Below are 15,302 nucleotides of genomic sequence, written 5' to 3'. Positions count from 1 at the left end.
GCAGCCCCCTCTAAGTCACCTCTGTCGGCACTCGTCAGAGTCATGGAGCTTACCACCTCTCAAAGCAATTCACAACCCAGATTGCAACCACCAGCCCAACAGATCATATAACCATTACCCTATTACTTCTGGATCAGTCTTAAATGAGATTGTCATCTTCCACATGGAATCCCTTCAAGTAGCTGAAGAAATTTATCCATATAACCTCTAAGTCTTCTTGGTAGAAGATTACACATACTCCACTTTTTAATTCTTTCCCACATACCATGTTTTCACCAAACTCTGACCCTCCTAATTCTCCTTCAGTGGACACACTCCAAACTGTCAATGACCTTCTTAAAACGCGCCACCTTAAAAGCCACAGATGCAGTTAATCAATCTAATAATCGCTAGTGAATGAAATCTGACTCCCTAAATGGCACAGTCTGTGGACAGAGCCATGCACATCCCTAGGAAAGAATCAAAGCTTCCTTGTGGGTTCTCGGCAGCAGCCTTGCTCTGTTAACGCCTATCGAACTTGTGGTCAACAAAAGCTCTAAGGTGTTTATTGACATCAATTGCTGGCAAGTCAGGGTTTCCCAATCTTCTACTTGCACGGCTGATTTTTTTAATGTGGAATCCCACTTCTATTTCATCCTGTTACAACTCACCTCTTTCAACAGGCAGCCACGTGAGGGAATTAAGACCACAGGAAGTCATCAGGCAGACCCGGGTACAAGCTTTGATTCTCTGAGCTCCCATTCTCCCATCTATAAAACGGTAATGATGGTGCCCGTGTCTTGAGATTGCTATGAGAACAAAACGAGACCATGCATGTAAATAGCTTAGCACAATGCCTGACACAAAGGAGCAAATAAATTAGTTTATTACTATGTTGAATACTATTACGAGAAGACAAAGTAAAAAGTATGGGACACTAGGTACATACATAATTTGAGAGGAATTTATTGTAACTAATTGAGAAATTACTTTAGACCTAGGTATATAAAACCCTTGATATTCAGCATCTTTAGTTATTCTAAAGCCATTTGTTGGAGGGGGTGTGGTTATTATATACTCCAGTATACCTGTGAATTAAGAAATTTACAGATGTCTTAGGGAGACATTTCTTTCAAATGTCAACCATTTAAAACCAACCTACCTTCTGTGGAAGCCTCTATCATTTTTCCATGATGCCTAACAATCACTGTCAGCATGTTCTATGGTCAAGTCCTTCAACAGTCTGGGATGGAAATCCCATGGGACTACAAATTTGGACTCTACAGGGAGCTAGCTGCCTCCCCACCTGAATTATCTCTTATTCATACTTGTGCCACCCTTTCCTTTCCAGTGTGAAGACACTCTTCCTAACTAGATCAAATAGAACCCAAATAGCAGCTGGGTGGCTGAGCCACCCCCAAGTCATAGATCACTCTCTTCCCTCTTCATCTTTTTCTGAACATTTCTGTAAGGATCTTTCTTGTTCAGATTTAGCTTGATTGTGTAGCCCCAACACTTTCTGGAGTCTAGCCTTTGTATTCAATAGTACAGCGATGTATTAATCGATTTGAATTAGTCACACCTTTGATACCCACACCCTTGGCCATGTAACTTTGCAGCGCCCTCTTACTCTGGGCAGTGTCTTCTGCCTGATTTCTTAACTCTGGCCTCAGCCATGTGATGTGCTTTGGCTAATGGAATGTTATCAAACACAAAGCAAGCTCTTGTACCTCTGCCACTGCCATAAGCACATTTCCCAGCTAGCCCCCAGACAATGAAAGTCATCCCAGTTACGCCTGCCAAGACCATCCTAAATCAACGAACAGCCATTCAACTTCCAGAAGGTGAGCATGCCCAGCCAGGATTGTCACAGCCAATTAGCCGACCTGTAACTGACCCCAAATACACATGACCCCCGAGTCAGCTGAGTCCAGCCGAGATGAGCTAAATCCTTCAGATTTCTAGGCTAAACAAGTGTTACTGCCACATGCCAATGATACTTTACGGTTGTTTGTTACTTAGCATTATTGTGGCAATAGATAACAAAAACAGTCTGCTCCACAAGAACCTACATGAATTGTGTCTGGAAGACTTAAGAATAAAAAAGGTAGGGTAGCCTTTCTCCATTTCTATCAGCTACCCCTCATTGAAGCTTAAGTAGTAAAGAAAGCTTGATGAGTGACACTCGTGGCTCCCTCTGAATGGTTGACATCATGGTCAAGAGTCCCATAACCTAAGCCCCCCAACGAGTGGAGGCTTGATGATTTCCTTGAATATAAAAAATTATCCAACTCCACCGAGAGACATAATCACCAGCCACAAAGCCAACACTCAGGTTGACACCAATACACTCAAAATGGATGGCTTATCTATTCTCTGTCACCCAGACCAATTTTACCATCACAAGCCTGGTCTGAAATATGAAATGTTGAGAGAGTTAAAACTTTCTCTGCAGCTTGGATTTTTTTTTCTTTTGCAGAGAGCTATTTTAAATGCCCCCAAACTTGTGTGGGAGTACCAATCGGCCACATTTAATTGGCCAGACTGTGAGCCTCAGCGATGCAACACTCTCCAGAAAATTAAACATAGACATGATTGTTACTTTGCTCTGTTATTGTGGCTACAGAATGGCAAACCAATCTGTTGAAACTGAAAAATCCAGCCGCTCAATTATCTGTCAGGCCTACACAGCTAAACATCCCATAAGCAGCTTTTTCCCTGCTCAGCTGAGGCATATTTTGATTGAATATATTGCTTGCTTGGCTTTGTGTATGGCCAAGACTCAAGGTCCTCCTAACAGCCTGTCAGCTCCTTAGGGATAGATAGGTTGGTCTTACGGATATAGACATTCATTCATTCATTCATTCATTTAACCTATAAATATTTATCACATACCTACTCTGAGCCAGAAACTGTTAGGTGTTGGGCATAAGGAAAAGTTAAAAAAACAATTAGTTAAATAAACAACTAGTAAGAGGTCAAGGCAGGAATAGAAGCTATGTTTCTGACTCTAAAGCAATGCTTCTCCACTGGGGGCAATTTTGCCCTCTCTGAACAGGGGACATTTGTTAATATCTGCAGACATTTTTTGGTAATCATGACTAGAAGGGCATGCGCTATTGGAATCTAGTGGGTAGAGGCTAGGCACACTACTAAGTGTCTTATAATGCACAACAGCCCTCACAAAAAAGGGTTATCCAGCCCAAAATGTTAATAGTGTGGAGACTGAGAAATCCTGCTCTAAAGCCAGACACTAGATTAATTTCTTTGAAAGTAAAGTTTCCGTCTAATCCATCATTGTATCTTCTGCCCCAGCACAGGGCCCAGCAAAGGCAGGTGCCCCCTAAGTACTGGCTGGCTGGATAGATGTATAGATGGATGGATGGGTATATGAATCTCACATCTCTGGATGGTATCAACAGATGTATATAATGGGCATTGAATGAGTTATTTAGGCCATCAGAAATAAAACGATGGTTTAACCTTCCAACCTAGAATTCAGGTGGTTCCGAGAATGGGAACAATCTGGTAATTTTGACACGAATCGCACAGGACCTGGTGGATTGTGCTCAGTGATGAATGTGGTGCTCAGAAAGCCCCACATCTTTCCCACTAGGAAAAAGCCTTAGCCTTTTTCCTAGTCCCTCCTTTAACTCACATAAGATGTGCTGAGCTGTTCCTTCAAATCTTCCCTGCCTGAAATGAAGACAATCTGTCTTCTTTTATTTCTTAACCACTGGAAATGAGAGTGAATTTGTCATATCCAACGTTCTGTAGATACATTTGGCCAATTATTCTACTTTGGGTCTGAACTCATCCCTAGTAATGTACAATCTATTTTAGATGTTAATTTTTAATGGTGTGATTTTGGCTGGTCCTTCAAATGAGTTGACTAGAAACACTGATTTATTTTTATCCCTTTCATCAATGCCAGGGAACAGAACAAATTACTCACGAACACGTTCTCTTGCTTTGCTTCTCCTCCATGAGGGATTATGAAAATAAATGTCAAAGGATGGATCTTCACTCTTACAGACTGTTTGTGCACCCCAGTTATGAATGAGGTACTGAGTCTGTGCTGTGGAATGAGCTGTCCCGAGGCCCGCAGGACCCTGTCCCTGTCTTTTGGGAAGCCACAGTAAGGAGGCGTTCTGTGGTGCAGGTGAGATGCAGGCAGCTGCTCCTGGTGTCCAGGATGGAAGCTCAGGTAGGATCCTGAAAATTGTTGACATGTGTATGTCTCCCACTGGGTCGCATCCTCCCTGGGACAGAAGCCACACAACTTTAATGAGTGAGCTGCTCCGAACAGCCTTAAACTTGGCTCCTCACTCAAAATCCTCCAAGGAGAACCACATATTGGAGCAAGTATTTAGAAAATCCTTCCTCTTTAAGATTCACATGAAATGTGTGAGTTTTGCTAACACAGGTCTGGTCAGCCAGTTTCAGCTGTCCAATTGCCTGCCTGGCCCCCTAGGCCTTTGTGCTGTACTTAAATAGTATAGTGTTTGGAAAACTACCAAACAACTGTCATCACAACTGCTCAGATGGGCCAGATAGACTTGGCCAAACTTAAAACAGGTGAAAATAAAGATTCCTTTGTTTGTTCAACAGACACCTACTATGCCAGGCAGGATGCCAGGTACAAACGACACCAAGCACCAGGCATACACATTCACTGCTTTCAAGGCGCTTCCGGTCCACTGTGGGAAATGAGCATAGGTTTGTTTTGGTTCTGAGCCCCCTTCCTTTCTGTAATTCTCTAAAATCCAAAGTGAGATGCTGACCTCTCTGACTATTTTTTTTCCCTTTTTTCTCACTTTGGCTATGTTTACATTTCCTATCCCTTTCTCCACATTTCTGGTATTATCCTTGAAAAGGTACAAACAGGAAGTCTGGAGGCAGGAGGCTGCCAGTGTTGGTTCAGGGGTCACTACCAGACAAGGTCAGGATTCTCTGAGGTCCTCTTACTTTTTTTTCTTATGCTCATTGCTTCTTCATGTTGCAAAATGGCTGAAGGACCTCCAGGCATTATCTCTACAGGACACAGGAAGAAAAGAGAGATGCAAAGGCTGATGGTCCTTTCCAACCTCTTTCAATAAAGAATGGAAAAGCTTTCTAGAAAGTCCTACCATACAAGTTTTGGCTCATATCTAGTTGTTCAAAACACTGGCACATGGCTACCTCTAGCTAGAAGGTGGCATAATAGAAAGGACTGTGGATGCAGTCAGTCAACTAAGCAAAAGGGTCTGTCAAGCAGTCCATCTGGAAAATATCACTGAAGAAATGCATACTCATAAAGAAAGTCTTTATGAAATTTAGGTTCTATGAATACATAAGAAGCCCTTGAAATCAGGTATTTGGGAAACTACAGAGTTATATTGCCTTGAGTACTTCTCATATATAATCAAAATTAATCATTTCATCAACTCTACGGGATAAATTTAATTGGTATACCATTTCACAGACAAAGAAATTGAGGTACAAAAAAGTAAAGTGACTAGTCCAAGGTCATATAGCCAGGATCTTATTCTAGATCTTTAAAAATATTTATTCACCTAATTCTTTCTTGATTCTGCCCTTGAGCACAAATGTGCACAATCAAAGCTCACTGAAGCATGAAGTGCGTATACACATAGCAAGCATTGGTGGGGAAGTGTGATAGACACATTTCCAAAGCAAGTCAGCTTCAAACCAAGAATTCCACGATAGTTAAAAGGCCAATTAATCATTCACTCATTTGAGGATCCATGGAGCACCTACTGGATTTCCTCCCTAGGCTGAGGATATAGAGGAGAAAGACACAGCTCCTTTTTGCATGTGGCTCCTTGTCCAGACATGTAAATGGACAAGCGGTCAAGCAGAGGGTGACATGCTGCAAGAGAGGGACATAAGGGGACCATGTGAGTCCACTGAAGCTTCCTTCACCCTGGTCCTTCTGAAAACAGAGCCTGGAGCAAAGATCAAAGTAAAAGATTCTTTGAGATGTGCAAGCCCAGGGCGTAAGGGTGAGGAAGAAAAGGGAACTGAGGCAAGAAAAAAAGTAATGTGAGGCAATGCAGGCCTACACTGGCCAGGGCTACACAGTGAACCTCAAAGAGCCATCACAGGCTGTGGTTGGCTGAATAATGGTCCCCAAAGACGTCCACACCCTAGTCCCCAGACCTGTGAATATGTTATCGAACAAAGGAAAAGCAATTTTATAAGTGTGATTAAGTTAATGATCTTGTGAAGGGGAGAGTGTCATGGAGTATCTATGTGGGCCTGATGGAATCACCAAAGTCGCTATAAAAGAGAGGCAGGAGTGTCTGAGTCAGGGAAGGCAATGTGGCAACAGAAGCAGAGATCAGAGTGATGTGGCCATGAGCCAGGGAATGCAGGTGGCCTCTAGAAACTGAAAAAGGCAGGAAATGGATTCTCCCCAGAGCCTCCAGAAGGAATGCAGCCCTGCCAACTCATTTTCTATTTACGACCTCCAGATCTGTAAGGGAATAAATTTACAGTGCTTTAAGCCACTACGTTTGTGGTAAAATTTGTTACAGCAACAATAGAAATCTAATGCACAGGTCTCTCAGCAGATGTGTTCACTTGGAACCCAAGAGTTTTCTAGAAAGATTTTATGAAGGGAAGGAAAAGGAGTAGGACTATATCTGCATGGTTGCTTCCGAATGTCTCTCATTTCCGACCCAGCGAAGTTCAGCTTCTAGGGTGCTAACTTCCCTGCCCTTCCCGTTTTCACCTTAAAGCCCCTTGGCAGCTGCTAGAAATCCATATTCCATGCCCCACAGTAGCTCATGCTCATCAACATGGGCGAAGTGCTGACTAAGCAAAGGAGAGGTAGTCTAGGGAATCTGGGAAGTGCCAAGATTATGTCCAATACCGAGGGTGACTAACTCTGCTCGAGGAGGAAAGCATCCAAATATTTATCCAGCTCCTTCTGCACACTGGTGTCACTTATAGGAGGCAATTTTGCCTCTGCCTGCTTAGCATCCAGTCCCCAGCTCTTTGAGTGACTGTACACTATTTTCTGAGCAAACTGCCCTTCCTAACCCCATCTATGTCCCAAAGTGGGCTGACTCCCCCATTTATTCCAGAAGGAGGTGTGGCCCAGACTTAGCTCAGAAATTGGCAATTGGCTCAGAAATAGGCATGGCCTCAAGCCCAGCCAATCAGTACATTGCATCTCTCTGGCCACAGTGATTGGTTCAGGGTGGTGCCCATGAACCAGTCAGTTCACTGGGTCTCAGTTTTGAAACATGTTAAAACTATTGGGAATACATAATCTTTTTTTACCCCATTCGTCCTGGAATCGAGAGCATGTCAGCCTGGAATTACCCAGGGCTACCATGCGGGCATGAAGTCATCAAAAAAGGGGCAGAAAGTGGACTCCCTAGGACACCAGCTGGCCTTCCGCATCCAAGCATGCCTAAACCTTGAGTGGACTTTACGTGCACATTATCCAATGCATTTCCCCTTTGAACTTAACTCAGATTGAGGGGGTCTGTCTTTTGAAAGATTCCCAATACAGTACTTCCTCAGGGACACATTTTCACTTGCTGCCAACAGGAAGCCCTCATGTTAATTTAGATGCTTCCAGAGGCTGGAGTACTTACGAAAGCCAGAGGCAGGCCAGAGAGGGGCAACGGCCAGGAACTTCTTGAGGACTTAACAAGTCCTAAAGGAAAATCCCAGCTATGAGTTGACCCATATCTGCTGTACCTGGACCCTTTCCCTAATGGTACTGAATGTACCCCAACCTCACCATGGCCCTGGCCACGGCCACCTCAATAAGCATCCTTGAGAAGTTGTTCTTTGTTCAGGTACACCTCTTCTTACAGAACAGGAAAGCAGCATAAAATCAATTTCTTGGGTGTGAACAACTCAAATGCAGATGGGAGGGATTCCTGACCTGTTTGCACTGTCCAGCCTTTGGTGCAGTTACTCTAGTGATTAGAAGTGGCCAATTCCAGCCTTCGTGAAACAGAAAATTGCTGCAATTGTCAACAATAGGTCTGGCCCAGGCTGCATCCAACACACCTAAGTCCCAAGCATGAAGGTCTCTTCCAACTCCCACGGCCCCTCTTCTGAAACCAGGACTCAACTCTCAGAATGAAGAAAAGGCTATTTCCAAGGCAGTAATTGCATAATATACGGAATGTAACAAAAGGGAAAACCTCGAGCTCCATTACTTTGAAGGGTCTGTCAGTATTTTCATTATAGTCCATTTTCTGTAGTGATTTATCTTCAGCCATGAAGCTGGGCTGACAGCTGGGGCTTAGCACCCACAGGCCCAGCCCAGGACAACTTTATAGAGTTTAATTTAGTTGGAATTGTTTGGCCAGTTCCATGCTGAGGACTTGCAACCTATGACTTAGGTCCAGATTTGGGTCCTCTGGCACTTTTGTGGCAGTTCTTGTTTGGAGCATCCTCGGTAGCTCACCTGCAAATTGTGCTTTCCTGACAGGCTATCCAAGGTGAGGAACAAAAGCAGGAGAGTCATTTTTTTTGCCCTTCATGGGGTTAACTTTTGTGGGGAGGGGAGAGGATTTATAGTTGTATTCCATGAATGTAGTTTATGCTTCTTTTCAAGTTAAAAAAAAAAAGATGTCATTTTAACTCAGATAATCATTTAAAAGTTATCTTCCACCTTCTCTCTTTATAATGGTCCTCACATGACCCTTGTTTCCATCCTCAGGTTCAGGCTTTAGGTCCTCCTGGAGAAGGTGGGACATGATCTGCAATGCCTCCAGCCCCAACACAGGTCATACGTCTCCTTGGACAGACAGTCCCAGAGCCCAGGCCTTGGATCAGCAAAGCCAAGTCTTAGAAATTAAGGCCAGAATGACCACCAGAAACAGCTCCTAGGTGGGCCAATGCTGAGGTGAAACCTGATGTTCAGTGTGTATCTGGATTCCAGCATGGAGTTTAGAATACGACCCAGAACCCAGCAGTCTCTCTCTAGAGTCAGACGAGGGGGGTGGGAGGGGATGGAAAATCAGCTTGAAAAAGGCCTTTCCTCTGTACTTTTCTCCCTAACCCTCCTGGGTACTAATAGCTGAGCAACATATGAACTTTCTACAGATTGCCTTCTATAAGCCACAGACCTGGCCATAGGCCCCTGGAGTTCTTAAGTCATTGTCTTCACCCTGACCATCTTTCTCACCATCAATGACATCCATCAGTGTCAATTTCACCATCATCAACTGCATCAAGAATATTATTGAGAACTTACCCCAAGGCAGGCTCTGTACCACATGGTACGCATGTGGTCTCAGTCAATCCCTGCAACAAGCCTCTGTGTAGGAGTTTTTAATCTTCATTTACAGTCAAGGAGACTGAGTCTTGAAGAGGAAAGGCAACATGCCCAAGGTTACCAAGTTGGGAAGCCAGGACAAACTGACCCAGTGCTCAAGTTCTGGATCACTGTGGAACACTATCTATAAACACAGCATGGGCTCCCCAGGAAGCTGACTCAGACACAGTGTTTGAAGGTCAGCCTGTATATTAGGGGATGTCCTTGGGATCAAAATCTGTGGAAGGCAGGGGAAGGAAGCAGGAATGGGCAGAGGGGAAGTCAGACTCAGACATAGGACCAATCTTAGCCCTGGCTCACCCTAGAGGGTGCTCTGGATCTAGAAGGGTCTGCCTGTGACATTGCCCTGTCTTGGGCTAGGACAACTGTGTCTTTATACCCTGTATGAGTTTCCGAAGGCTAAAGTAACAAATAACCACAAACTCAGCGGTTTAAAACAACACAAATTTATTCTTGTACAGCTCTGGAGGACAGAAGTCTGAGTTGGGTCTTACAGGGCTAAGATCAAGGTGTTGGCACAGCTGTTTTCCTTCTGGAGGCTCTAGGGGAGAAACTGCTTCCTTGCTGTTTCCAGCTTCTGAAGGCCTCCTGCATTCCTTGGCTTGTGGCTCTTCCTCCATCTTCAAAATGCATCACTTCTACCTCTGCTCCTATCATCACATTCCTCTCTCTCTGCTTCCATTGTCATTCCTTCTCAAACTCTGACCCGCCTGCCTCCCTCTTACAAGGTCCCTTGTGGTGACCTTTAGAATCCACCTGGATAATCCAGCATAATCTCCATCTCCATCTAAGGCCCTTAACGTAATCACACTTGCAAAGTCCCTTTTGCCACATCAGGTATATAACAGGTTCACAGGTTCTGAATGTGGACATCTTACAGGGTTATTTCTCAGCCTGCCACATACCCCCTCAATAACTCATTCTCTGAAGCAATCCCTAAAGGGGACTGACAGCTGAAGACCGTCTGCTGACCACAAAGCTGGGGCCACAAGTCCTTCCTGAAGGGGGGCCAGGGGAAATCTGCATGTCTATCACACATCTTCAGAAAATTCAGGTTCAACCCAGCCCAGACCATCATTCTTTTTGCTTTAAAGACCTGCATTTGTCCAGCTTTGAATCCCAGCTCTAAGCTCCATCTCAGGCACCGTTACCAGGGTCTGCTTTCATCTTCCTCTCCTGTGAATCATTAATACTCTGATTTTATGTTTATGACCAACTGTTTAAAGTACCTCTTGAGTGTCTGACCACAGCTCAATTGTCCATTACTACAATAATCATCTGTCTCTTTGTATTCAGAAAGCGACACAGATTAGGAAACGCAAAGACTGCTTTTGGCATTGAGCAGTTGTGTTTTGGGAGGCGTTTCTCCCCCTGCTGCAGCTCTGTCATATTGCAGGTAACTGTGAACAAAACAAGCAATAAAACTGCAAAAGGGCGGCTGCACTGACTCTCAGTTACCTGTGCTAATGGCATAAGCGCTTCTTCTTAAGTGCATTCATTACTCCCAAGCAGCACCTATGACCTAGAGACTCACAGGAAAGTCAAGAAGGAATTTAAGAAACAGCCAGAGGGTGTTTTTTTAAAAAGAGTCATAAACTCACAACTTCTCCTCTGACCATACCTTCTGAAAGATCCCCTTTCTAGGATGTGCTTCTTGCGGAATGAATGATAAACACCAACCTAGTGGACAATGAAGTGCTAACCTATCACTCTATGTGACTCTGGAAAGGCTGACAGCACGGAGAACCCTAACTCCCCTACCTCAGTGGGGGATACTGACTGCCAGAGTCTGGGAGTCTGGAAACCACCAGATCATTCTCTTTCTCCCACTCCCACCCCGAAGTTGTCAAAGTGGTAAGATGTAAGTTTGGGGCTTCTGGAAGTCATGATGTTTGTCTGCTGAGGAGATGGAGAGGATTGGACCCCTGGCATCTTTATTGAACCCCTGGATCCAATCACGCCTGAAGGTAGCACCTAATCCTTTTCAGTTATATGAGCCAATATATGCTTCTTTAAACCTAAGTTATTTGTAATGGGTTTCTACCACATGATACTGAAAGTGACTTATTACCTTTATTATTATTACCTTATTACCTTATAACATCTCCTTCTAGATGTTCCTCAGTAGCCTCAAACTCAACACACCTCAGAATAAATGCAACATTTTGCTGTCCCTACAGCCATACCTCCTAACTTTGTTGTTTTTTTCCCGAAAATACTTCCATTTTCTTCAGCCCCTAGCTCCCAGGCCCCTGTATATCCTTAAAACCTCTCTTTCCTTCAAGCCACCTACCCCTCTCATTGTCTTCCTTTTGTTCTGGTCTGGACGACTCTCCCCAGGGTACTGCAATAGCCTCCTGCATCGACCTCTGCTCCCTGCCTCCTTACCTGATGCCTCTTCCCAAATACTAATTTTACCAGCCCCATCTCTCCTTTTTCTTTTTTAATTTATTTAGGTATAATTGGCAAATATAAATTATATATTTTAAAGTATAAAACTTGAAGTTTTAATGTATGTATACATTGTGAAATAATCATTACAATCAAGCTAATTAACATATCCACCACTTCACATAATTATTTTCTTTTTGTTCTTCTGTGTGTGTGTGTGTGTGTGTGTGTGTGTGGTAAGAACACTTAAGATCTACTCTCATAGCAAATATCAAGCATACAAGATAGTAGTGAAACAGTACACCTCAGATTGAGACTTGAACCCACGTGCCGGGACTTGATCCTGGCCAAAACCCTGATGGGACCTGAACCCACACGGCCGAGACTCGAACCCAGCCAAAACTCAAATTGGGACTCGAACCCACGCAGCTGGGACTCAAACCCAGCCAAAACCCTGATTGGGACTCACACCCACGCTGCCAGGACTCAAAGCCGGCCAAAACCCAGACTGGGACCTGAACCCACATGGCCGGGACTTGAACCCGGCCAAAACCCACAGTCTTCCAACTGAGATCACACACCTGGTTTCAGAACTTAATGAAGCTCAGGTTCTTGATGTCTCATCGCAGAAAGAATTCAGTGAGAGACAAAGTGATAGGTAAGAAGCAGATTTATTCAGAAACACACAGACAGAGATTCTCAGTGAGATTCTCCAGGCTGTCAAACTCTACTTCACCCAGAGCTTTTGTCTACTTTACATAACGGACTTCTCATCAAATTTCATTTGAACAAAGTAATGCCTCAATAACATACCAAAATTTGCAAGGGCTGCTGAAACCAAATACCACAAACTGAGTGGCTTAAACAGCAGAAATATACTGTCTCACAGTTCTGGAGGCCAGAAGTCCAAGATCAAGGTGTGGGCAGGTTTGGTTTCTTCTGAGGGCTGTGAGGAAGGATCTGTTCCAAGTCTTTCTCCTAGCTTCTGGTTTCTTGGCAATATTTGACATTTCTTGGCTTATAGGAGCATAACTCCAATATCTACGTTTATCCTTGCATGGCATTCTCCCTATGTACATTTTCTCTGTATCCAAATTTCCCCTTTTTATAAGAACACCAGTCATATCAGATTAGGATCCACCCTATGACCTCACTTTAATTTGATTACCTCTGGGAAGATCTTATCTCCAAATAAAGTCATTTTCTGAGGTATTGGGGTCTAGGATTTCAACCTGTAAATGTAGGGAGGACACAATTTAACCCATAACACTCTACCCTCTGGTCCCCCAAATTCATGTCCTTCTCACATGCAAAATACATTCACCCCATCCCAGCAGCCCCCCCACTCTGGAATTAACTCTAAGTCCAAAATCTCATCTAAATCTTATCTAAATCAGGTATTGGGGTATGATACATCCTGGAGCAAAATTCCTCTCCATCTGTGAATGTGCGAAACCAATGAGTTATTTTAAGCTTCTGAAACACAATGATAGGACAGGCATAGGACAGACATAGTGTCCTGGGCAGGACCAAGTTTTCTCTCCAGAGTCTGGATATCCTGGTATCTGCTTTCATCAGGGCCTTCTGGTGAGTGGTTTCCTGATGGGATCTGCTTTGTGTACCATCAAGCCTCTTTAAGGAAATCCAGATTCATAGGTCTGTTTCCCACAGGTCATATTAGAGGTCAAAGCTTCCCTAATGTCCTGATGATATAAGAAATCTGGATAATCAAACACAGATGATGGCAGATCATGAAACATGGCAGATGATGAAACACCAAACATTGTTCTTAATACCCTAGTAACTGGATTCTCACTCCTTCCTTCCTTTTAGCTTTCTGTCTGGGAATAAGTAGCAAAAGAGACAAATTCTGAATTTTTTTTCTTCCTTGCTAGCTCTATGAGGATCAAATATATGACGCGGTATTCCCACCCTGTATGACTTGACATGGAGATGTCTCTATGAGTTCCTTTGTTCATGCTGGTCTCCTTGTGGATAGAATGGTCCTGGAATTCGCTGCCTTGGAGCACAGCATGAGGATAAAAGTCCTTGAAGATCAATGACTTTCAACGAGCAGCGACTCAAGAGCCTTTTGCTCTAGTTGGATAATGTGCTTAGGATTTTAATCAACCTTACCGTGTGGATTTTATACATTATTCAAGAACTCCACCAGCACCACATAGAGCCTCCTGTTGACAAACACTCCAATAGAAGCCTGGTTGTCTCCGTGCAGCTCTGGGACCCTGTTGGTATGCACAGCAGCAGCTCCCAGAAGGACTGAAGTCAACACTTATTTGCACTCAAGCCAGATCTTTGGAAATTGGACATTTTCTGTTCTAAATAAAACTCCCCCGGTTTCTCCCTATGTTTCGGCATTCATATCAGTCTTGATGTAAATGTTGACTTTTATGGTGATCAAGAAGGACGTGTGTAAGAAAATAGCTCTGGGCAGGTGTGAAGAAATGCCCCAGGGGATCCATTGCTCCCACTGCTTCGTGGGACAGGAGCCCAGTGAGATGGGGACTAAGTCAGAAGTACTGATTTCTGCCTGAGACAGTGGCCTCCTAATGAGCTCTAATTGACAGCTGGTTCTCGGCTTTTCCAAGGCTCTTTCAGGCCTCCAGGATGCAGGGTGTGTTAACCATCAGAGATCGAGGAGGACTGCACAGCCTAGGATGTCTACCAGGGACTGACTCAGCAAAGCACAGAGGGCCTGGGATTAGGTGTCCAGGCTCTGGCAGACTCAGGGGTTATAATTCCACTGGTTAACATCAGTAATATGATAGATAAATCACTTCACTTCCCCCAGCCTTGTTTTCTTTGTATGTAAAATGGGGTAATAGTTGTACTTACCTCCTAGGGATCAAGTGTGATAGTGTGCCCAAGGCCCTTTGCCCTGTACATGTTATATAAGACATGCCCAATCTATGCAGACTTTCCGGGGTCCAAAAAATCTTAGAGAATCACCTCTGTGCATGCCCCAGGAGCAATAATAACAGAAATTTCAATAGTGCTTCCAGCAAGCACAGACAGTGCATTTCTCAGAAATGATGATAATCCTAATGGTAACAGTAATTACGACAAAACATTTAACATGTGTTGATCTAGACCCTATACTAAGGACTTTACAAACCTTACCTCATTTAATGCTCACAATTATGAAATGGGTACTTACAGACAGCGAGGTGAAATAACATGTACCAAGTCACAAAGTCAGATCTGAATTTGAATCCAGGCCCATCTGGCACCATATTACACAAGAAATAGGCAGCACATTATTTAACTTCTCTATACTTCAGCTTTAATTGAAGGTGATAATTCCTGTTTCAGAGGTGATTGTGGGGATAAAATTGGGTACTGCATTTAAGGAAGATGCTGTGGGCATACACAGATCTGGCTAGGAAGTTGGATATTTTTGTCAAACGTACCAAGCCTTCCATGTACTCATTGGAGATACTGTGGTCCTGCAGCTGAGAAACTCATGGCAGCTACTAGGAGTCCACCCTGCAGAGAGGAAGAAAAGGAGCTAGAGGATCCACATCCTAGACAAGCAAGCAAGCGTCAGTCCCAAGGAATCTGAGTTTTCTTATTGAACCAGAAAGTTGGTGTGGCAGGTACAATG

The 15,302-nt window shown here is 43.9% G+C and overlaps 1 long non-coding RNA gene across 1 annotated transcript in view; it reads right to left on the bottom strand.

Annotated features, from left to right (window-relative positions):
* Nucleotides 1–656: 656 nt before the first annotated feature.
* The window catches only part of LOC137215468 (uncharacterized), a 321,662-nt gene continuing 307,016 nt past the window's right edge, over nt 657–15,302 (bottom strand). Inside the window, exon 5 of the long non-coding RNA XR_010939303.1 lies at nt 657–788. This is a non-coding gene — a long non-coding RNA (uncharacterized lncRNA). The remainder of the gene's footprint in view (nt 789–15,302) is intronic.

This window comes from Pseudorca crassidens, chromosome 20 (genome assembly GCF_039906515.1).
Source record: "Pseudorca crassidens isolate mPseCra1 chromosome 20, mPseCra1.hap1, whole genome shotgun sequence".
In the NCBI taxonomy this organism is placed as follows: Eukaryota; Metazoa; Chordata; class Mammalia; order Artiodactyla; family Delphinidae; genus Pseudorca; species Pseudorca crassidens.
Note: the sequence above shows the minus strand (reverse complement) of the source record. Positions and strands in the feature narration are given on the sequence as shown.